At 47.3% G+C, this 22,746-nt stretch overlaps 1 long non-coding RNA gene across 2 annotated transcripts in view; it reads right to left on the bottom strand.

Annotated features, from left to right (window-relative positions):
• Positions 1-22,746, bottom strand: part of LOC139036796 (uncharacterized) — a 45,441-nt gene that overhangs the window by 1,923 nt on the left and 20,772 nt on the right. Inside the window, exons 1-2 of one of the 2 annotated variants that reach the window (XR_011489659.1) lie at positions 4,378-7,135; positions 3,591-3,790 (exon numbers count right to left, since the gene is read on the bottom strand). This is a non-coding gene — a long non-coding RNA (uncharacterized lncRNA). Of the gene's footprint in view, positions 1-3,590; positions 3,791-4,377; positions 7,136-22,746 lie in introns of those variants that run through there. The other variant, XR_011489658.1, reaches the window with a different exon arrangement.

Genomic DNA, 22,746 nt, shown 5'->3' with positions numbered 1-22,746 from the left:
CTTAAAGCGTGGGAGTACCAGACCACCTTATCTGCCTCCTGCAAAACCTGTATACAGGTCCAGAAGCAACAGTTAGAACTGGACGTGGAACAATGGACTGGTTCCAAATTGGGAAAGAAGTACATCAAGGCTGTATGCTGTCACCCTGCTTATTTAACTTCTATGCAGAGTACATCACACAAAATGCCAGGCTGGATAAAGCACAAGCTGGAATCAAGATCGCTGAGAGAAGTATCAACAATCTCAGATACACAGATGATACCGCCCTAATGGCAGAAAGCAAAATGGAATTAAAGAGCCTCTTGATGAAAGTGAAAGAGGAGAGTGAAAAAGCTAGCTTAAAACTCAACATTCAAAAAACTATGATCATGTCATCTGGCCCAATCACTTCCTGGCAAATAGATGCAGAAACAATGAAAACAGTGACAGACTTAATTTTCTTGGGTTGCAAAATCACTGCAGATGGTGACTGCAGCCATGAAATTAAAAGATGCTTGCTCCTTGGAAGAAAAGCTATAACAAACCTAGACAGAGTATTAAAAAGTAGAGACATAACTTTGTCGACAGAGGTCTGTATAGTCAAAGGTGTGTTTTTTCCGGTAGTCATGTACAGATGTAAGAACTGGACAATAAAAAAGACTGAGTGGCAAAGAATTGATGCTTTTCGAATTGTGGTGCTGGAGAAGACTCTTGAGAGTCCCTCAGACTGCAAAGAGAGCAAACCAGTCAATCCTAAAGGAAATCAACCTTGACTATTCACTGGAAGGGCTGATGCTGAAGCTGAAGCTTCAATACTTTGGCCACCTGATGTGAAAGCCAACTCATTGAAAAAAGACACTGATGCTGGGAAAGATTGAAGGCAGGAGGAGAAGGGGACAACAGAGGACAAGATGGTTGGATGGCATCACTGACTCAATGGACTTGAGTTTGAGCAAACTCTTCGAGATAGTAAAGGGCAAGGAAGCCTGGCATGCTGCAGTCCACGGGGTCACAAAGAGTCGGACATAGCTGAGTGGCTGAACAACAGCAATAATGTATCCCATTAGTATGCTTATATGTGTATATATGTAGAAGGCAATGGCAAAACACTCCAGTACTCTTGCCTGGAAAATCCCATGGACAGAGGAGCCTGGTAGGCTGCAGTCCATGGGGTCGCTAAGAGTTGGACATGACACAGCGACTTCACTTTCACTTTTCACTTTCATGCTTTGGAGAAGGAAATGGCAACCACTCCAGTGTTCTTGCCTGGAGAATCCCAGGGACGGGGGAGCCTGGTGGGCTGCTGTCTATGGGGTCACACAGGGTCAGACACAACTGAAGTGACTTAGCAGCAGCAGCAGCATACACATATAACAATGCAGGAGAGGTAAGAGAGGCAGATTTGATCCCTGAGTTGGGAAAATCTCCTGGAGAAGGGCATGACAACCCGCTCCAGTACTCTTGCCTGGAGAGTCTCACGGACAGAGGAGCCCAGCAGGCTGCAGTCCACAAGGTGGCAGAGTCGGACACGACTGTGCACATAGAAGCACACCTGTGTATAGTATACCTTATGGACTGTGGCCTGCTGGGCTCCTCTGTCCATGAGACTCTCCAGTGCCTAAGAGTCTGTGCTCTCAGTGCGGGGGGGCCGGGTTCAATCCCTGATCAGGGAACTAGATCCCACATGCCGAAACTAAGAGTTCACATGCTGGAAGTAAAAGATCTCATATGCTGCAACTTAAAAGAAAAAAAAAATTCCATGTACCACAACTAAGACCCAACGCAGCCAAATACACAAATAAATAAAAATAAAATATAAAAAAAAGAAAGGATGGGAAAGACCCCATGCAAATGGAAACAAAAAGAGAGCAAAGATAACTGTACTTATAAAAGACAGACTAGACTTTAAGACAAAAACTGTAAGAGACAGAGACTTCATATAATGATAAAAGGGTCAGTTCATCAAGAAGATATGACAATTGTAAATATATAGGCACCTAATATAAGAGCACCTAAATGTATTAAATAAATACCAACATATCTGAAGGGAGAAATAGATAGCAATACAATCACAGTAGGAAATTTAAGTAGGTATTTGAGTGGATTAAAGTACCACTTTCAACTATGGATAGATCACCCAGACAGAAAATCAATGCAGAAACACTAGACTTGAACTATACTTTACACCAAATGGCCCTAACAGACATATATAGAACATTCCATCCAAAAAACCCCAAATTCATGAGGAACAATGTTCAGGACAGATCATGGGTGTGTGCTCAGTCATTCAGTCTTTACCCGACCCTTTGCGACCCCATGGACTGTAACCCGCCATGCTCCTTTGTCTGCGGAATTTTCCAGGCAAGAATAATGGAGTGGGTTGCCCTTTCCTCCTCCAAAGATAGATTATATTAGGTCACAAAACAAGTTTTGTTTTTTTGTCCCATTTATTTTTATTAGTTGGAGGCTAATTACTTTACAATATTTTAGTGGTTTTTGCCATACACTGACATGAATCAGCCATGGATTTACATGTATTCCCCATCCCAATCCCCCCCTCCCACCTCCCTCTCCACCCGATCCCTCTGGGTCTTCCCAGTGCACCAGCCCCAAGCACTTGTCTCATGCATCCAACCTGGGCTGGTGATCTGTTTCAACAAAACAAGTTTTAACAAATATAAGAAAATTTCTACCTTAGCAAATATCTTTTCTGAACAAAATGCTATGAAACTAGAAATCAATAACAAGAAAAATGGAAAATTTCTGTGTGAAAATGAAACAACACATTCCTGAACAACCATTGAGTCAAGGAGGAAATCAAAAAGTATCTTGAAAGAAGCAATAATGGAAATGCAGTATTACATAACTTACGGAATGCAGCAAAAACAATTCTAAGAGGGAAGTTTATAGCTATAAACATATACATCAGCAAAAAAAAAAAAAAGTCTTAAAAAACAACCTAACTTTACACCTCAAGAAACCAGAAAAAAGACCAAAGGAAGCCCAGCGTCAGCAAAAGGAAGAAAATGAAGAAGATCAGAAAAGAAGTAAACAAACTCAAGACCAGAAAAGCAACATGAAAATCAAGAACTATTTTTTTAAAAGATAAAACTGACAAACCTTCAGCTAGGCTAAGGGGGAAAAATAGAGATAAGACTTGAATAAATAACTAAAATGTGTACATGTTGAGAAGGAAGACATAAAACTGTTTTTGTTCACAGATGACATGATTATCTAAGTAGAAAATCCAAAAGAACTGACATAAAAAAATTCCTGAACTAACAAATGACTATAACAAAGTCAGAGAACACAAGCTCAATATGCAAAAGTCAACCACTTTCCTACAAACCAGCAATAAACAAGTAGAATCTGAAATTTAAAAAACACAATACCATTTACAGTATCAACCAAAAAACGGAAACAGGTATAAATCCAACAGGATGTATAAGATCTTTATAAAAGAAAAGTATAAAGGATGGGCACAAGAAAGGACAAAAATGGTAAGACCTAACAGAAGCAGAGGAGATTAAGAAGAGGTGGCAAGAATACACAGAAAAAGTATACAAAAAAGGGCTTATGGCCCCAGTGTCCACAACGGTGCGGTCACTTACCTAGAGCAGGGCATCCTCGAGTGTGAAGTCAAGTGGGCCTTAGGAAGCATTACTGAGAACAAAGCAAGTGGTGGTGACCGAATTCCAGTTGAGCTATTTAAAATCCTAAAAGATGATGCTGTTCAAGTGCTGCACTCAATATTGTCAGCAAATTTGGAAAACTCAGCCGTGGCCACAGGACTGGAAAAGGTCAAGGGGGCCTGGGAGAAACCACACACACACACACACAGATCATGGGTGCCTGCAAGAAACGTGCTGTGACCCAAGATCTCCTCTATCCCAGGTGCTTTGCTGAGCCCTTTCCATGTGCCATGTCCCCCAATCCTCATGAAACACTACTAGGAAAACATCATTATTACCTGCATTTTGCAGCCAAGGAGGCTGAAGCAAAGGGCAGTGAGGTGACTTGTCCAAGGTCGTCTAGCTAAGAATAGGCACAGCCAAGATTTTAACTCAGGTCTGTCCGGTTTTACTAGGTTGTGTGCATGCTAGGTCGCTTCAGTCATGTCTGACACTTTGTAACCCTATGGACTATAGTCTGCCAGGCTCCTCTGTCCATGGCATTTCCCAGTCAAGAATACTGGAGCTTGTTGCCATTTCCTCCTCCAGGGGATCTTTGCGACCTAGGGATCACACCTACATCTCTGAAGTCTCCTGCATTGGTAAGCGGATTTTTTATTTTACCACTAGCGCCACCTGGGAAGCCCCTTTATGAGCCACTAAGTCATGTCTGACTCTTTGCAACCCCATGAACTACAGCACACCAGGCTTCCATGTCCCTCATTACCTCCTGGAGTTTGCTCAGATTCATATCCATTGAGTTGGTGATGCCATCCAACTCTCATGCTCTGTTACCCCCTTCTCCTCCTACCCTCAATCTTTTCCAGCATCAAGGTCTTTTACAATGAGTCAGCTCTTTATATTAGGTGTCCAAAGTATTGGAGCTTCAGCTTCAGCATCAGTCCTTCCAATGAATCTTCAGAGTTCATTTCCTTTAGGACTGACTGGTTTGATCTCCTTGCAGTCCAAGGGACTCTCAAGAGTCTTCTACAGTACCACAATTACCTGGTCAAAGGATTGAGCATAATAATTTAGTAGATAGAACAGTGCAGTGTTTGAGAGGTCTGGTCTGGAGCCATATTCATTTCAGTCACTCAGTTGTGCCCGACTCTTTGTGACCCCATGAACTGCAGCATGGCAGGCTGCAGCTAGACTGCCCGGGTTCAAAATCCTGACTCCTCCAATTGGTGGTTATATGGCATCGGGGGGGGGTCTCTAGCTGCTGTGTCTCAGAGTTTCCACCTGCAGAATAAGGCTCATTTCCTTAAGCAACAATTATATATTAAATCCCTCAGGGCCAAGAATAGGACGAGGTGACGGAGGCAGAATTGTACCAGGGCAGAGCTGGATTCTGTCGTTATCTGAAATGTTGACATTTTGTTCATCGTAGCTTTTTTGCATTAATTTTTTAATATGTTTTACTTTGATTGCCAAGTTTGGGGCACACCCTTAAATCTCTTAAGAAATGAGTGCCTCACTCACCTCATCTTGGTCCCATCCCTGCCCTTGGGGGATTCAGCCTTGAGCAAAGAAAATTCCTACCTTAAAGAGATGTACATTCTAGAGGGGAAGGCTGCCAATCAATGGAGTTTAAATATATGACACATCTGAAGCTAAGAAGAAAAATGAAGTTGGGGAAAGAGACAGAGACACGGGGCGAAAAAAAACTAGAACCCACCTCACAAGGTTGGTATAAAGATTAAAATAAATAATTCATATATAGCACCTAGTATAAAGGCGGGCACCCGCTAAAGTTCTCTGCAGACACTGGCCATTAATGTGACTTCAGTGTTGGCTCTGGGGGCACATTACAGAAACTGCAGGGCTCGGCTCTCCGGGAGCTCGCTGGGGCAGTGTTTGCTTCATAAACTGGGAGCTGGGCCCCACTGGTGCCAGGATTCTCAACCTTTTTGTGGACCCCCAGGCAGTCCGGTGAAGCCCACAGACCCCTCCTCAGATAATAATTTTAAGTGCATAAAATAAAATACAAAGGTTTACAAATGAAATCTGTTGACATGGAATTATCAAAATATTTTAAAATACATGATACAGTAATACATGGGCTTCTTAGCAAATTAAATAACAAGACCTAGCAGTGGGTCTGAGGCAGGAGGTAGATGACGCCCCCACTCCCCCAGGGTAAAGCAATTGGAGACTCACTCCCTATGGACTGAAACTCCAAGATGAGACTAGCAGGACAATCAAGGAAGGTGGCTGGGCACGGCTCTGACCACATATTTCTCATTCTCCAAGTCAGGAGACCTCCCTGATCACACATGCGCAGAAAGGCTGCTGGGAGGTCAGAGGGAGAGTGATGCCAAGGGATGTTCTACCCATACGCCTTTTCAGTAAAATCCATCTTGGCTAAGAGATGCATGCACACATATGGGAGGACCCCGAGATACACCAAATGTGCACTGCGAACCAGGCAAATCAAAATGATTGGCCAAAGGAAGCCCAAAAGAAATGCCCCATGTAAGTAATTCAAACTACCATGAGGGACTCTCCTTCTGAGTCTGCCCATGTGTCTATCCACACATACTGTATCTTTTCCTCCTGATAAATACTTGCTTCACCACTTTCTGTCTTTGTGGAAGTTCTTTTCTGCAAAGCCGAGGATCCGTGGTCTAGTGGCTAGGATCTGCAGCTCTCTCCGCCATGACACAGCCTCAGTTTCTGGCTGGGAACCCAAGCCCCACTTCAAGCCATTCCAGGATGAGGCCACCTGAGATCAGGTCTAGTAACTACCATAATTTCAAGGAAGTAAAGCATTTATTTTCTTTCAAGGGAGTAAAGCATTTCTTGGGCTTCCTTGGTGCCTCAGATGGTAAAGAATCTGTCTGTAATGCAGGAGTCCAGGGTTCAATCCCCTCGGTCGGAAAGATCTGATGGAGACAGGAATGGCAACCCACCCACTCCAACATTCTTGCCTGGAGAATTCCATGGACAGAGAAGCCTGGAGGGCTACAGTCCATGGGGTCACAAAGAGTCAGACGCAATTGAGCGACTAAGAGAAACAAAGCATTTCTGGGCTGCTTCAAGGCATCTGCAACAGCAGAATGGAGATGCAAAATCATATAGTGTTTGTTAGTGACAATGTCACAAATGCTGCTTATATTACTAAGATTTTTTGTCTCTATAACTGAAGGAAGTGCCACATTTCAGCTAGAGGTCAGTGAAAATAAAACTATCAAGTATTGTCCCATTTAAGTTCACGGACCCAGGTTACAAATCCCTGCATTAAGGGGCCTTTGAAATCTATTTCATGGGTCACAACTAGCACTTTTTTGATGAAATAATGATATAGACCAGACCAGATTAGAACAGAATATACTAGATCGGCATGCTCACAATAAAATGAGTTCAGAGTCACGAAACATTCATTTCATGTGTGTGTGTTGGTGGTGGTGATGGGGGCGGTGGTGTGTCACAGTTAACGATGCGAAAATACTTCTTGGGTTTCCCTGGTGGTGCAGTGGTTAAGAATCTGCCTTGCAGTGCAGGGGACTTGGGTTCAATCCCTAGTCCAGAAAGATCCCATGTGCCATGGGGCAACGAAGGGCGAATGCAGCAACTATGGAGCCTGCCTGCCCTAGATCCCGCGCTCCGAAACAAGAGAAGCCGCTGCAAAGAGAAGCCTGAGCACCGCAACTAGAGAATAGCGGCTCTCACCGCGACTAGAGAAAGGCCACACACAGCAACGAAGACCCAGCACAGCCAAACATGAAATTAATCAACGGCCAGAAATATCTGAGAAGCAATGGCCCGAGGGAGGGCAGATCCAGCACGGCCGCGGCCCCACTGCAGGTGCAGACTTCCTTGTCCCTCCCTCCGGGACCCCACTGGCCTCGGTTTGGTCCTCGGCTGCCCTTCTGCCTACACACAAGGATACACACAAGACCCGGGCTCAGAAAACGTCCTGCTGTCAGCGGCTACACAGCTGTCTCCCCCGTCCTCGGGGAGAGGAGCAGGTGTGCCGATGCCCATGTCCTGAGCTCATCGCCTGCCTGGGGACAGGCCCCTCCTGATGGCCACATGCACATATTAGGCAAATATGAGGCAGGCTGTTTGTGAAGAGCCAGCTGGCAGCGTGTCTGGAAGTGCCGGGCTCCAAAGGTTTGGGGCCAATTAAACAGCCTCTGATGAGACGCTATGGGGAGCTGAGGCCGGGCAGAGACTTCGGTGCTTTTTCCTGAATGTGTGTGTGCTCTTACTGCCCAACCTCGACAGCAAAGGTGAACGGCTGGGGACCTCCCTGGCGGTCCAGTGGCTAAGACTCTGTGTTCCCAGTGCAGGCGGCCTGGGCTCAATCCCTGGACAGGAAACGAGCTCCCACATGCCACAACTAAGACCTGGAGCAGTCAATACTTTGTCTTAAAAAAGGTGGGAGCCTGGGAGAGGATACTGGAATCAGAAAAACACAAAACTTCTAAGGGAATCAACTCTGGTTTCCCAAAAGGGAAGGGGGTTTGACCCTCAGCAGATGGGAGCTGAGGAAACAAATTATTTGCTTGTCAGATGTGCTGGCAATTAACCCTGTGCTAATAAACAGGAAATAGCTAAAGGGGAAAGATGGGCTTTGTCAGGGTGGAGGTGGGAGGAGGGGGGATTTAAAGCTGCAGCTCAATCTAGTGGCTCAGAAGAGAAACGCTGGGGTCAGAAGCGTCTGAGTTCAAATTCTGCCTACACTATTGCCTTGCTGTGTAACCAATACATGGCAAGTCATTTTCCCTCTGTGGATCCTTGTTTTTTCAGTCTATAAAATGGGAAAGTAGCAATGTTTACTTCAAAAGACTACTGGAGAGCTTTAACAAAAACATGTTAAATGCTTAGCCCTAGGCTTGGCATGCATAAGTATTCAATAATGGCCAGCTCTCTCTGTTACCATCCCAGTGATTTGTCTTGTAGCCTGGGGCCTATATCTGTTCCTTAGTGGAGATCTATTGTTCAGGCTGAGCTCCTCACAGTGCCAGAAATCATGGAGAGCATAAAATCCTGATAGTTAAGATTTATTGAGCATTTACTGTATGCCAGGCAAGGTTCTGAGCACTTCACATGCATTTATTTGCTAATTAATTCTTAGCAATGACTCTATAAAAATCAACGTATGAAATTATCATCATGAGCATTATAAAATTGTCATCAACAACAATTCCGTGAAACTATCGTCACCCTCATTTTACAAATGAGGAACTGGGTTAGTTACCAACTGCTGTATGACAAATTACCCCAACACTTGGCCGCTTAGGACAACAGTAAACACGTATTATCTCACAATTTCTGCGGCTCAGGGGGCCTGGGGACTGCTTAGCTGTGTGGCTCCAGTGCAGGCGCTCTGATGAGGCTGCGGTGGAGACGCTGGCCGGGGCCGGAGCTCTCGGGAAGCCTGGCTCGGCCGGAGGACCCGCTTCCAAGACGGCTCCCGCAGGCGCCTGACGAGCCGGCGTTGGCGCTGTTGGCAAGAGGCCTCTGTCCTTCACCACACGAATCTCACCTGAGGTGTTTTCCGTATCCTCACAACATGGCTGAGGGCTTCACCCAGAGTGAGTGATCCAAGAGACAGACAGAAGCTGGAATTTCTTTTTGCTCTATTGTTTTTTTTTATTGTGAAAAAACACATGTGACATAAACTTTACAAACTCAGGCCATTTTGAAGTATACAGTTCTCAGTGATATCAAGTACATTCATATGGTTGTACAGCCATCACCACCACCCATCTCCAGTATGTTTTCATCCTGCAGAACCGCAACTCCCGGGAAACAGCAACTCCCCATTTCTCCCGCCTCAGTCCCTCTTGAAGCTGAGGAGCCTGGGTCTCACCTGGCATTGAGACATGGAAGGGGAAGGGGTGGGGCAGGCCCTTCTAGCTATTGATGATCTACCTGCCTTGGTGAGTTTGGAGATACCCACTTGCCTCATGCAGGGAGAACCCTTGGAGCCAAGGGGAGGAGCTGGGGTTTGAGCCCAGGTCTGGATCCTGAACTCTTAAGTCCTTCATCCCTCCACTAAGTTCAGGGAGTCGGTCCTTGTGACATGAGGGAGAGCATCAAAATTGCAAGCACACACCTGCCCAATTCAGCTCAACAACAATGATGAGCAGCCCTGCCTCACACAGGAATAATATGCATTACTTGAAATTTTAACTGTGGGCACTGTAGAGATATGAAAACTTCTTAAGCTATAAAGTTAAAAAGAAAGAAATTCTAGACACAGCTAAGGCACTGCTGATGGTGATTGCAGCCATGAAATTAACAGACGCTTACTCTTTGGAAGGAAAGTTATGACCAACCTAGAGAGTATATTAAAACACAGAGACATTACTTTGTCAACAAAGGTCCGTCTAGTCAAGGCTATGGTTTTTCCATTGGTCATGTATGGATGTGAGAGTTGGACTATAAAGAAAGCTGAGTACAGAAGAATTGATGCTTTTGAACTGTGGTGTTGGAGAAGAGTCTTGAGAGTCCCTTGGACTGCAAGGAGATCCAACCAGTCCATCCTAAAGGAGATCAGTCCTGGGTGTTCATTGGAAGGACTGATGTTGAAGCTGAAACTCCAATACTTTGGCCACCTCATGTGAAGAGCTGACTCATTTGAAAAGACCCTGATGCTGGGAAAGATTGAGGGCAGGAGGAGAAGGGGACGACAGAGGATGAGATGGTTTGATGGTATCACCGACTCAATGGACATGGGTTTGGGTGGACTCTGGGAGTTGGTGATGGACAGGGAGGCGTGGCGTGCTGCGGTTCATGGGGTTGCAAAGAGTCGGACATGACTGAGCGACTGAACTGAACTGAACTGAAGGCATCGCATCTCCCAGAAGGCTTTGATAATTCCATCTCCCATCAAAGGCAGGATCGGATATTTTTTTCTGCTCCTGCAACCTCCCAAGCCTGCCCCACCACAACGTTTATGGCACCAGGCTCTAACTTCCTCTGACTTCACTGAGCTCATTAACCCAGCAAATGTGAAAGCCAGGGAACCTGGGTTCAAATCCTAGCTCCTCTTGGACAAGTTATTTTTCTTCTCTCCACTTTATGAACTGCTACTAGTAGCAGCTAGTTTCCAGGGCAGTGATGAGGATCAAGCATGTTGTCTCTTGTAAAGAGTTTGTCACAATCAATAAATGTTAGTTACTGTGGCTCATCCCTCTCTGCACCAGACTGCAAATCCCATGCAGGCAAAGATCTTGTCTTATCTCTGTTCCAAGCACCGGCATAGAGTTTGGCACAGGGAAGGCACTCAAAAGAAGTTTGCTAAATGAGTCCAGGTATTCATTCCATAAATATTTATTGAGCCCCTTCTCTGTGTCAAGTCCTAGGGAAACAAAGGCAAACGACATAGATGTGGTCTGTGTTCTCATGGGGTTTATATTTCAAAGAGGGGACAGCCAATAAATAAATAGGCAAATTAGTAAATAAGATACAAACTATTTATTGCTCAGTGCATTACTTTGCCAACAATGGTCCATCCAGTCAAGGCTGTGGTTTTTCCAGTGGTCATGTATGGATGTGAGAGTTGGACTATAAAGAAAGCTGAGCACCAAAGAATTGATGCTTTTGAACTGTGGTGTTGGAGAAGACTCTTGAGAGTCCCTTGGACTGCAAGGAGATCCAACCAGTCTGTCCTAAAGGAGATCAGTCCTGGGTGTTCATTGGAAGGACTGATGTTGAAGCTGAAACTCCAATACTTTGGCCACCTCATACGAAGAGCTGACTCATTTGAAAAGACCCTGATGCTGAGAAAGATCGAGGGCAGGAGGAGAAGGGGACGACAGAGGATAAGATGGTTGGATGGCATCACCGACATAATGGACATGGGTTTGGGTGGACTCCGGGAGTTGATGATGAACAGGGAGGCCTGGCGTGCTGCGGTTCATGGGGTTGCAAAGAGTCGGACATGACTGAGTGACTGAACTGAACTGAACTGATGGAGAAAATGAAGCAGGAGTTGATCTAGGGTGACTGGACAGTCAGGGAAGACCACCCAGAGGTGGGGATTGTGAGACAAGGCCTCACTAACAGAAGGAGCTGGCTACCAGGAGAGCTAGTAGGAGAGCTTTTCAGGCAGAAGACACAGCAAGTGCAGAGGCACGGAGGTGGGAGCACTCTCAGGAGACCGGCTTGGCTGGAGCGGGATGAGTAAGGAGAAGAATGATGGGTAGGAGGTGAGAGGTGAGCAGGGCTCCATCACACAGCACCTTGTTAAGCAGAGTCACTCTGAGAGCAAGAGACAGCCATGAGGGCATTTAAGGCAGGGACCAACACAGTCCTGGCATCTAGGTGGTGGTGGTTTAGTCGCTAAGCTGTGTCTGACTCTTGTGACCCCATGGACTAGAGACCACCACGCTCCTCTGTCCATGGGATTTCCAGGCAAGAATACTGGAGTGCGTTGCCATTTCCTTCTCCAGAGGATCTTCCTGACCCAGGGATCGAACTTGGGTCTCGTGCATTGCAGGCAGACTTTTCACCGTCTGAGCCACTGGAGACACTTACATCCAGGAGCCTCTCACATAATGAAGACAGTCCCAGATGAACCTAGAAGAATCTGCTCCTCCAAGGCAGCGTCCAAGAGCTCAGCCTGGAGCAGCTCAGCTCAGCTCATCCATCCTTGTCTCAGCCTCCCTGCAAGTCAGACTAGCATCCCCATTAATATAAATGAGGTCTTTGCTGACTTTGATTTCCAAATGAGCCCAGCCGTTCAAGATCTCTATTCCAGGAAATGCGAAGTTTACGTAATGAAAATTAAAAGAGAAACTGGGGAAGCGGCTCTTTAAAGTGCCTGCTTCCTGGGTAAGTGAGTCAGATCTGGCAGGAGATGGATGAAGATGCCACCCTAGGTCTCCTGGGAACCTGTGACCAGCAGGGAGGCAGGGAGCATGCTGGCTATAGGCAAAGATGAAGCCCCCAGACCCCCTTCCTTTACTCCAAAAAACAGCCATGATAATAATAGCTCATGTTCACTGCTCCTGTTCACCTGCCCAGCCCTGTTCTAAGTGCTTAACTTACATGGGTTATTTCATTCAATCTTCATGGCAAAGAGATGGTATAGGCACTACTATGTTCCCCATTTTACAGATGGGAAAACTGAGGCTCAGGTTGTGACCTGATCAAGGACACATAGCAAAACAGTGGCCAAAATGGGACTTGGGTCTTTTGTCTATCATCTCCACAGAACCTCTAGTCCAGAGCTCAGATGATGTGGAATGGAACAAAGGCTAAGAGACAGAGAGATTTGGGTTCGAATCCAAGCTTCAACTACTGACCTGCTATATGACCTTGAACAAGCTGCTTACTTCCCGGAGGCTCAGTTCCTTTATAATCTTTGCCCCTTCTCCATTGAGTTCATCCCTGAATTAAAGAAGATAATGTATAAAGACGGCAACACAGGATTTCAGATGCCTTCTCAAACTGATTTTAAAAACCGATGGTAAACTCTTAGAAATGAAAAGTCTTTGGGCAATAGCTTCAGGTACAGTTGGATCCAGGGGCTCTAAAGATGCCAAGGGCTCAGTTTTTTCTTTTTTCTCCATGTAATGGACCCTCCCCAGGAGCTCCAGGATTACATCAGATCTCTTACAGCTAGAAATCTTGGTTGAAAGAGAGTTTTTTTCAAACAGCACCGCAAAAGTCCTAGTATTCACTCTGATTGGACCAACTTGGGTCATGTGATCATCCCATCACCAATCTTTATGGCCAGAGAGATGGACAATGCTGATTGGGCCACCCAGGCCACCCACTCCTGGAGCTATGGGCAGGGGTACAGAAAACCAGGGCTGAGCCATTTGGACTCTGAGTGGGAGAGGCTAGCCTCCTCCCGAAAACCTGGGGTGCCGTTACCAGAAAAATGGAGAATGTATGCTGGGCCAGCAGGAATACCAGATGGTGATTCTGGCACATAGTAGGCCATAAATAAATACATGTGCAATTGAACGAAAAAATATCCACCCCAGAGAATGGCTGTAAGGATAAAATGAAATAATGTATGTGACTCCCCGGCACATATCAGCACTCAATAAATCTTGTCTTAGAGAAACAAGAGGTGCTCAGATTGAGTTTAGATTCTGGTCACGCGCTGATAAGCACAGATGCTGAAAGCAACTGGAAGGAAAGGCTTCCCTCGCCTCAGCCAGGCCTCCCCCACATTCACTTTACATCCTGCAGAGAGAACAGGACCAGGACTCAGGTAAAGAGAATGAGGCACTTGCTGTGGTGTGAAAGTGTAAGCGGACAGGGACTTCCCTGGTGGCCCAATGGTTAGGGCTTCGCTTTCCAGTGCAGGGGGCGGGGGTTCGACCCCTGGTTGGGGAGCTAAGATTCCACACGCCTCATGACCAAGAAGGCAGAACATAAAGCAGAAACAATATTGTAACAAATTCAATAAAGACTTAAAAAATGGTCCACATCAAAAAAAAAAAATCTTTTAAAATTGTATTTAGAAAAATGTAATTAGAAAAAAAACGTGTATTTCAGGGACACTGAAAAATAAAAAATAATATTTTAAAAAATCAATAGGACGAAAATCCATGCTATTCAAAATATTAACATTTTAAATAGACATATCCATATGTACACATTTACATATCACTCCTGTGCAAATATCCAGATACATGCACATATGGACATTTTCACAGACATGTCTTTATGTATGTCCTCATAAAATCTGCACAGGGCCACTGCATGGCACAACGCCAGGAGGGCCCATTCCATCGTAATCTGCATAGATGGCATCCCCCCACTGTGCAGGTACAGTGCCTCTGGCTGAACACGGCAGTCCTGCATGTGAACAAACATGCACGCACATCTCCATCCGTGTGAAGACTCACCACCACCCATCTAGGACCAAATGGGGCCAGGTAACACCATACGTGCACGCAGGCCGCACAATGGAACTGCACGATATGGTTTCATGCGCGCTGACTTTCTTGCCCCAGGGCCTTTGCACTCGCTCTTTGCTCTACCTGGGATGTTCTTGCCATTTAACCCTGTAGCTCCCTCTCTTGCCTCCTACATCCTCAAAGGTTACTTTGTCAGGAGGGCTCTAACACCTCCACAACCTACCATTGTCTAAAATTGCAAGCCCTCACCCCCAGTCCAGATCCCCTCCAAACGTGCTTTACTTTTCTCCTTACCATTTAAGACCATCTGACATACACGTGCCTCGCCAGGTGGCGCAGTGGTAAAGAGTCTGCCTGCCAATGCAGGAGATGTTGGTTCAACCCCTGGGTCAGGAAGATGCCCTGGAGGAAGAAATGGCAACCCACTCCAGTATTCTTGCACAGAAAGCTCCATGGAGAGAAGAACCCGGCGGGCTACAGTCCCTGGGATCACAAAGCGTCAGACACAACTTATCAACTGAGCTCACCCTTACATAATGCATTTGCCTTTTCATCCTATTGAATGTCTACCCCGCTAAAACATCGGGGCTTCCCTGGTGGCTCAGATAGCAAAGAATCTACCTGCAGTGCAGGAGACCTAGTTTTGATCCCTTGGTTGAGAAGATCCCCTGGAGAAAGGAACGGCTACCCACCCCAGTATTCTTGCCCGGAGAATCCCATGGACAGAGGAGCCTGGTGGGCCACCGCCCATGGAGTCGCAAAGAGCTGAACTCGACTCAGCTAACTAACACTTTCACCACTAAAATATCAGCTCTACAAAGGCAAGGATTTTTGTCTGCTTGGTTCACTGCTGTGTTTCCCACCTTTAGAGCACTGCCTCACACAGAGTAGGTGCTCAGTAAATATTTGTTAATTGAAAGAAAAAAGCCAAGAAAGTGGGGATTCCTGAGGATGACTGAGACCAAATTTCCCACTACCTCAGCAGAAAGGCAACCAGAAGTCAGATGAAAGTTGAATTCTAGAACTTAGTAGGAATGTAAGATACATGCTGAGTGATATGAGTGTTATCTCCTTTAATCATCATAGCAGCCCTGTAAGACTGGGGTTCCCAGTGCCCAGGATCTAATGCCTGATGATCTGAGGTGGGACTGATGTAATAATAATAGAAATTAAGTGCTCAATAAATGTAATACACTTGAATCATCCCGAAACCATCCCCCTCCCTGATCCCTGTCCATGGAAAAACTGTCCTCCACGAAACTGGTCCCTAATGCCTAAAAGGTTGGGACCGTGCCTAAGGTACCATTGTCTCATCCCAGTTTACCTTGGAGGGAATCAAGGCACTGAGAGGTTAAATCACTTGGACAAGATGTGCAAAAGTGGGAAAGCTGAGATTCAAACCCAGCATCCTGGCTCCACCCAGTCCACACTCCTACACACACACACACACACACACACACAACCTTACATAGTGTCACCAGGTCCTTTCAGTTTTTAGCCACCTCTCAGAAAAGAAACCTCCTTCCCTCAGACTGGGTGTCTGGAGTCCCCACCCCTCTGCCAGTCCCACCCTCACTGCCCTCATTGCATCCCAGCCAAATGCAAATCTGCATCCCTGGCCATGTTGCTGCTGCTGTGGGGAGCTGTAGGCTGTCCAGTTGTCATGGCGATGGTCTCTGCTCTTATCAACAGTCCCGCCTCCTGGCTGCCAAGCTGGCTCACTCTTACCACGCTTAGAGGCTGTTCCCTGGCCTTGCTCCATAGTTGACCTCTTCTGGGTAGCTGGGTGGGCCCAAAGCTTCCCTTGTCTCTCCTGTTCCCACCTGGGGGCACCTGGTCCCCTTCCTGCCGCCCTTGGCTATGTGACCTTGAGCTATTGCCTCTCCTCCTATCCCTGCCATACAGGGGGCTTTACAGGTTTATGTGTTAACTCTTAACACGAAGAGTTAATGAGCTCAGTGGTTCATTCATTCCACAAACTATTACTGAGCTCCTGCCATGTGCCAGGCAATGGTCTAGGTGCTGGGGATACAGCAGCGACTAAGACAGACCAGGTCTTCTGGGAGACAGACAGCAAAAAATTTCTGGGAGGGAGTTAATGTAACTGAGTGCAAATGAGTGGAGGGATCAGGGCAGACACTACTTAGGGTGGTCGAGGAACGACTCCCTCACTTGAGCTAAACCAGAATAAGAGACAGCCATGCAAATACATAGGGCAAGAGTATTCCAGAAAGAAACTGCAGCATGCACAAAGGCCCTGAGCCAGAGATGAACTGGTCTATTTAAGGAACAGAAGGCCCTTCCCTCAAAATGATGCTTATAACTTTCAGAGGGCAGCGTTCAGGTACAAACTCCGACTCTGAAGGCACAGAGAAAGTGAACCTTGACAAGGCTGCTCACGCTGGCAGGAGGAAAGTGACATCATAGCCAGCTTCTGGGGGTCCACTTCCAGCTCCTGGGGGGCACACCTCAGACTCGGAGTCTGAGCCTCTGCAGCAGGTAAAAGAGCAGCGATACTAATACAACATGTTCTAGATGCTTTCCATGTGTTAATCAGTCTATGCTTCACATCCCTAAGGGAGAATCTATTATTCTCATTATCTCCATTTTACAGAAGGAAAGCTAAGGCAAAGAGCTGCTTGCCCAAGGTCAATGGCTGTTGACTGGCAAAACTGAAAACATACTTGGCTGCAAAGCCCATAGCCCCAACCACCATCCCAGATGCTCTGTAAATGAACAAAGGGACTCAGTTCAAAGCCTCCAAAAGAGGTGCGGACGCTGGTGAATTGAGGCCTGTGACCTTTGCAGAGGGCACCACCGCCCATGACCAGCCCATCTTTGGAGGCACGTGGGCATATCGACTCTCTGTGGCAAGATTTTCCAATTTTCCAAAACGCAGTAAGTTTTTATGTGAACTCTCCAAATTTTAAAATGCGGACGGAGTTCTTTCTTTTCAATATCGAGCAGTCCAATAAAACGTGTTGTTTAGACATCCAGGTGGGACCAGCAGGGACCAGTGCAAAGTGACAGTGCAGCATCTCTTGTTCAGAATTGATTCAGAAAAAACAGCAAGGACAGAGCCGTCATCCACTGGGGGCCCTCCCTCCGGAGCACGGGCCTCTGAACAATCACCCAAGTTGCATGTCTGTGAAGCCAGCCCGGCCTCTCAGGTAGGCACTTCCTAAATAGTTACTGAACCAAATGGAAGGCAGGGGAAGGGCCTCCCTGGTGGCTCAGGGGTAAAGAATCTGCCTGCCAATGCAGGAGACACAGGTTCGATCCCTGATCCAGGAAAGTCCCACCCGCCACCCACGGAGCAACTCAGGCCGTGTGCCACAACTGCTGAACCTGTGTTCCAGGAGTCCCGGATCTGCAATTTCGGGGCCACTGTGCTGCCGCTACGGAAGCCAAGTACCCTAGAACCCGCGCTCCCAACAGGAGAAGCCGCTGCAATGAGAAGCCGGAAAGAAAGCGAAATCGCTCAGTCGTGTCTGACTCTTTGCGACCCCATGGACTGTAGCCTACCAGGTTCCTCCGTCCATGGGATTTTCCAGGCAAGAGTAATGGAGTGGGGTGCCACCAAGAAGCCTGAACACCACAACAAAGACTAGACCCCGCCCACTGTAACTAGAGAAAGCACGCGCAGCAATGAAGACCCAGTGAAGCCAAACACAAATAAATTAATTGAATTATTTTTTTAAAAAAAGGAAGTCGGAGGGAAATGAAGGAAAACAGACATGCATCTGGTCCCTCAGTGTATCAGTGTGTGTGTGTGTGTGCGCTCAGTCACTTCAGTAGTGTCCAGACCTCTGCAATCCTGTGACTGTAGCCCACCAGGCTCCTCTGTCCATGGGGTTCTCCAGGCAAGAATACTGGAGAGGGTTGCCATGCACTCCTCCAGGGGATCTTCCTGACCCAGAGATTGAACCTGCGTCTCCTGCATCTCCTGCATTGCAGGCGGATTCTTTACCACTGAGCCACCAAAGAAGCCCCCAATGTATCAGACGCAGCCCCACGTAATACCTCACAAGAACTCACCATGTGCCAGGCACTGTGTGTATCAATGCATCTAGACCTCACAGCAGCTATTCTCGCCTTCAGATGAGGAAACTGGAGCTTAGGGAGGTGAAATATTTTGGTTACCATTAATACTTGGCAGAATTGATCAAACTGGCAGGGGTGAGGAAGAACAAAGATGGGGGGAGGAGAAGTAAGAGAGAGACCAGAGGAAAAGAAGGCTCCGAGGGCCTGTCTCCCAAGCGGGGCTGCACTCAGGTCTCTGCCAAGACCGCCTGGAATTTGGGGAGGCCGTCGCACCCCAGATCACAGTGCCATCCGCCCCAGCTTGGCTCCTCTCCGGCGATCCAATTACTAAATGCAGCCGCATTCTTTAAAAATGTCTTTCCTCTTATGTAATGCAATAGTGACAAACGCCAAACAGATGGTGCTATGACAAGCTTTTTAAAAGTTGATCAGGAGCTCATCTTTCACAATTAATGTATGGGCATTTAAACGAGCTGCAGCCAGTCACGAAACTCCATGAAGAATCAACACAGGACAACTGGCTTGACCGCGTGGCCATGCTCATCTCCTCTCAGGCCAGGGGTAGATGCGACAAGTGGTCACGTTGACTTGTGAGCCACAGTCAGAAGATACAAGGTTTGGACAGAATGAAGAACTGCCTCAGGCCTCGCAAAGCCCAGAAAGCTGGAGCCTTCCTCCATCTATTACCAAGACTGGTTTTTTTTTTTTCCCCAAACTTTTATGTCGTCTTCAAGAATGCGGGCTGTCTCTTTCTCTCTGGGAAACGATTGAGTCACAAACAGTGTCAGATGCTGCCAGGGAGCTTTTTTCCCCACCCCCACCCCCACCCATCTTCCTCAGTATTCAGGGATGAGATCATTTCATTCGGAGCCAATTATAGAAGGAGAACGGTGGGGATGTACAAAGAAACCTCCTCCCACTAACACAGGCTGTACCCTGCCGGCATGAGCAGGAACAGGAGGCTGGATGTCCGGTTCCAAGTTCAACCTCAGGGTGTGCGAAGGCCAAGCATTCCTAAGCCGCAGCTTGGATCTGTCAAGCTAGGATGCTGGGCTTCTGGCTAAATGAAATCGTTTGGTCAGAAGTTCAGAGCTGGATGAGTTTGAGGAGATCATCACTGTAAAAGATGGGCAAACTGGGACTTGGAAAGGGGGAGTGGGGACTTCCCTGGTGGTCCAGTGGTTAAGACTCTGAGCTTCCCAATGCAGGGGGCATGGGTTCGATCCTTGGTCAGGGAACTAAGATCCCACATGCCACGCAGCCAAAATATATTTTTTTTAAAAAGAGGGGGAGGGCGGGGGTGGGACACGTCACCTCAAGTTCACTTAGCTAGTTGGCAGTGAAGCCAGATAGCTGGATTGTATCTTCCACCTCCCGTGAGGAAGAAGTCTGTTGTCTTGGACCTGTCCAGTCCCCTTCCTGCTGCTTCTTATAACAGCATCTTGAGTTTTCCTAGGGGAACTATCTTTTTTCCCCTTGGTTCATGTGGTTCAATTAGGACTGATCCTTCTCTAGCCCTAGGATGCACCGATTGGCCAGTCCCAGCCAATCAGAGCCCACTGCCCTACCAGTTCAGAGATGGGCATGTAAGACGAGCCAGGTGAATAAGCAGTGACCCCAGGAGTTTAGCTATTGGAAATGAGAAGTTCTCTTCCACTCGGCAATACTAAACTGGGAGGAAGAAAATCCAGAGATACTGGATGCCTGCCCCACAAGATGCCTGCCTAAGGAAAGAACCGAACAGAGGAGAGGAGGGCCAAAGGGTAGCGATAAGACAGCTCCAAACTTGCAAGCCCTGGATCTAGCCACACCTGAAAATTTTAATTACATGTGTTGATAAATTTTCATTTTTGCCAAAACTGACTGAGTTCTGTCACTCACCAACCCACCCCCACCACCCGCCACATACACACACAAAGGGCCTTGACTTGAAGTGCTTAGGTGTGGGGCAAGTCTCCAGGAACATCACACTACATGCTCCCCACCTTCATCTCCAAATCATTTCTGATTTTTTAAGCTTTTTTTCTTTTATTGACATAGCCACATGGCATGTGGAAATCTTAGTTCCCCAACCAGGAATCAAACCCATGCCCCCTGCACTGGAAGCCCAGAGTCTTAACCACTGGACCACAAGGGAAGTCCTTTTACTTTTAATTTTTTGGTATTGGTTGGGTGGAGATACTTCACCCTCCTCTGGCAGAATCCCTGACTTTGTACAAACTCCTGCTGAGACTGGGGATAATGGGTCAAATCCATTTCACCTGCCTTCACTGATCAAGGCTTTGCATGCGCTGCAATCAGCAATGACACCCCACTCCAGTGCTCTTGCCTGGAAAATCCCATGGATGGAGGAGCCTGGTGGGCTGCAGTCCATGGGGTCACTAAGAGTCGGACATGACTGAGCATCTTCACTTTCACTGTTCACTTTCATGCATTGGAGAAGGAAATGGCAACCCACTCCAGTGTTCTTGCCTAGAGAATCCCAGGGACGGGGGAGCCTGGTGGGCTGCCGTCTATGGGGTTGCACAGAGTCGGACACGACTGAAGCGACTTAGCAGCAGCAGCAGCAGCAGGCAGCAAGTAGCCTGAGACATAAGAAGTTGGACCCTGTTGTTTTCCAGGAACCTGGAGTCAGCTGTGTCTAGTTCTAACTGAGCCTGCTAAGATGGGACAAGATGAGGCCACCCACCCTCCAACTGGCCATGTGTGAGTGTTCCCTTGGTGACCTTTTGATGCTAGAAGGTCAAAAACTCCACCCTCAGATGGCACTAAGCGCCTTCATCTTTTTAACACACGGAGGCCGGGGCTAGGCTGCACCCGCACAGAACAGTGATGGCACCTTTTTCCAATCACCCTTCCCCACACTCCCCACGCTCAGACCCCCCTCCCATTTTATTTGTTATCCCATCAATAGTCCCAAGCTCCCAGCCTTTCGGGAGGCAGATCTGAGATTGGTCTCATATTCACCCTTCGTGCATGCTTAGGTGTCTCAGCATCGTGGTCTGCTGTGTGTTGGGCAAAACGAAGCTGGTTCAGTGACATGGGCACACACTCCAGAAGGTGTACCCAAGGCAAGCGCCCCCTTTCACAGTACCCGTCTCCCGGTGTTCCCCACCGCAGCCTCTAACTTCCTGTTTAGTCAGAGCGCAGGCTTTGGCATCCAGTTCAAATTCTGGCTCCAACTTTTCCTAACAATGAGGCCTCATACAGGTCACCTGACTTTCCTGAGCCTCAGTTTCCCCTTCTGTAAATGGGAGAAAGATCATCCACCTCCCAGAATCCCAGAAAGTTAAAAGAGGCATCACTACTTAAGGGCTGGTTTTTCAACAGTAACTTTGAGGGACTCCAAAACGTTTATACTACAGAGCCCAGGCATCTCAGACACCGAGTCTGCTTGGGAAGACTGCAGCCATGAAATTAAAAGACGCTCCTTGGAAGAAACGCTGTGACAAACGCACACAGCATATTGAAAAGCAGAGACATTACTTTGACAACAAAGGTCCGTATAGTCAAGGCTATGGCTTTTCCAGTAGTCATGTATGGATGTGAGAGTTGGACCATAAAGAAGGTTGAGGGCCAAAGAATTGATGTTTTTCAACTGTGGTGCTGGAGAAGACTCTTGAGAGTCCCTTGGACTGCAAGGAGATCCAACCAGTTCATCCTAAAGGATATCAGTCCTGAATATTCATTAGAAGGACTGATGCTGAAGCTGAAGCTCCAATACTTTGGTTACCTGATGCTGAGAAAGAGACAACTCATTGGAAAAGACCCTGATGCTGGGAAAGACTGAAGGCAGGAGGAGAAAGGGACAACAGGATGAGATGGCTGGATGCCATCACCGACTCAATGGACATGAATTTGAGCAAGCTCTGGGAGATGCTGCAGGACAGGGAGGCCTGGTGTGCTGCAGTCCATGGGGTCGCAAACAGCTGGACACAAATGAGTGGCTGAACAACAACAAACACACAAAAGATAATTCCCACTTAAAACGACCTCCCGTGGCCAAAGCAAGCATGGGGCAGAGGCAGAGAAAGCCTACTTCTAGGGAGCCTGACCTCCGTGTGAACTGCCTGACCCGTCAGCATCTCTTTCCCCTCCGTCACCCCAGCTCCTCACCCCAGACGGACACACACAGGTGCTGCTGAATGCTTGCCCAGTGACTCACTGACACTCGCAGAGACGGTGGGGGCCGACAGTGACTCCCAGGAGTGCCCAGA

Source organism: Odocoileus virginianus, chromosome 9, assembly GCF_023699985.2.
Source record: "Odocoileus virginianus isolate 20LAN1187 ecotype Illinois chromosome 9, Ovbor_1.2, whole genome shotgun sequence".
Taxonomy (NCBI): Eukaryota; Metazoa; Chordata; class Mammalia; order Artiodactyla; family Cervidae; genus Odocoileus; species Odocoileus virginianus.
This window is presented reverse-complemented; position numbering and strand designations above follow the sequence as displayed.